The 2026-nt window shown below is 34.2% G+C and overlaps 1 pseudogene; it reads right to left on the bottom strand.

The window, feature by feature from the left end:
* Nucleotides 1-1280: 1280 nt before the first annotated feature.
* Nucleotides 1281-2026, bottom strand: part of LOC119593910 — a 5534-nt pseudogene continuing 4788 nt past the window's right edge.

Raw genomic sequence — 2026 nt, 5'->3', positions numbered from 1 at the left:
CTTGACTAAATACTAGGTTATTAAATAGAATAAAAAAATAGTCAGGCCCCCCCTTTACTCACTGTTTACTTACTAAAAAACCTATTGAAAATTCAAAAATCCCCAAATAAAATACCAAAATCTTGAAGGGGGATAAACAATAATAAATACCCAACATAAAACTACTCACTCCATTCATGGGGGGAAATCAAAAACCTTTGATCCCGTTACTGTGTGTTTGGTTCCATGTTACTTTGTATAAAACAGCCTGCAATGACAGTTGATGCGGGGCAGTGGAGTGTTAATATTAATGGTAATAACAAGAATTACAGCAACAATAAAAAAAATAAAATAATAGATAGCTAACAAAAATTTAATCAAAACCCATAAAAAAAAATCCGTTTAATAAAATTATTTTAAAAATAGATTCACGAGACTTTTAAACAGAAAAGAATTTTTTACTTTTTTCGGGGGGAAAACTGACAGAAAATTTGTATAAACTGACTGGAAAGAAAAATAGGCAAAACAAATTATGCTGAACGTCATAAAAAGGAAAACAGTGGTTACATCCAATAAAAACAACTCGAAGGAACACAGCAATCAAAACAACTGCAATTTTAAAAAAATTTTCGGCTCCCAATTAATTCATTTGTTTCACTCGACCAATATTCCTCAACAATTACTTCTTATCAACCATTATTATTGATTGTTTGTATATTTACCTGTCTATTTATTCTTGATCAGAACACCTTTGCTACACTGTAATTCAAAGAATGAGCCACGACACTGTTGCTTATTTGTAAATGGGTCTTCATGCCTGTGCTACACGGAAGGGAAATCGGGGTAAGAATTTGATCTGTTCATGTGGAGAGGGGTGGTAAATGTGCTTTTATTCCTGAAAATTATTCTGTTTCCTTTTTAAAATGGGGAAGGATCTAGAGGCCCCAGAAAAGTTGAACTTTTTAAAAGAAAAAAAACCTTGGGGGGGGTTTAGACCCTGCCTTTTCCCATGTTTCCTTTTTAAATTTTTTTAATTTAAAATATTTTTTTTAGGGACTCTACTTTGTAATGCCATGAATTATTACCACTTAGCTATAAAGTGCAGTCTACATTCTCTACTTCACACTGAAAGCCCTGTGAAATCTGAATACGATTCCACTTCTATTATCTTCATGGCACTCTTTGGTCCCAATATTTGCGAAACAGCGAGGGTACACTAAACATGGAGGGCTAACTGTACATCAAAACACGGGTTGCTCATCAATTTATATATTTTTTTTCCACGGGGAACCCGGTGGTTTTCATTTGATAAAAAAATTCGGGAAATTTTTGGGGTTTGGGGGCCCTTGGGAAACTTTTTCCTCAGATACCATGTTGGTGATCTTGGTAAAGTCTTCCTCTTTTATGTTCTCCCAATGGGGCAGGACCCTGAAAGAAAGGGGGAAACATTTAAAGAAATTTTTTCTTATACTCTAAGACTGCATTTATTAATAATCTGTCTGCTTTAAAAAGCATCTTTTATGCACATTTAATTATTTTGATTTTTTTTCCCAATTTCCTGTTTTCCCATGTTAGGGATCAAGTAGTAACTGACCCTTCACCAAATGGAGTTTTTTTGCCAAAATTTTTCTCGGGGGTACACATCTCTTTTTTTGGGAAAAATCTGATAGCTAACAGGTATATATCCCATAAAATGATTCCCTCCAGAAGAATGGTTTTCATATTCCTTTTACAATTTACCCCCAAAATACACCTTACAACCAAAACTCACGTAAACAGGGACTTTGGCCTGCTAATCCAAACAGCGGGAAAGCAAATAAAAGACCCCATTTAATCCCTGAAAACCCAAAAAGAGAAACGGGTTCCCTCATTAGAATAGCACAGCTTTTTTTTCCCAATATGAATTTTTTTAAATTTTTCCAGATCACAAGAAAAAACCCCAAATCCCAAAAATCAGTTAAAACATCCTATATACTTTTCCCCAAATTCAAGAGATCGTCAGAAAAATGAAGATGACTGTATAGACAACTGATCCTAATGCTGTAGA

Source organism: Penaeus monodon, chromosome 33 (assembly GCF_015228065.2).
Source record: "Penaeus monodon isolate SGIC_2016 chromosome 33, NSTDA_Pmon_1, whole genome shotgun sequence".
Classification (NCBI taxonomy): domain Eukaryota; kingdom Metazoa; phylum Arthropoda; class Malacostraca; order Decapoda; family Penaeidae; genus Penaeus; species Penaeus monodon.
Note: the sequence above shows the minus strand (reverse complement) of the source record. Positions and strands in the feature narration are given on the sequence as shown.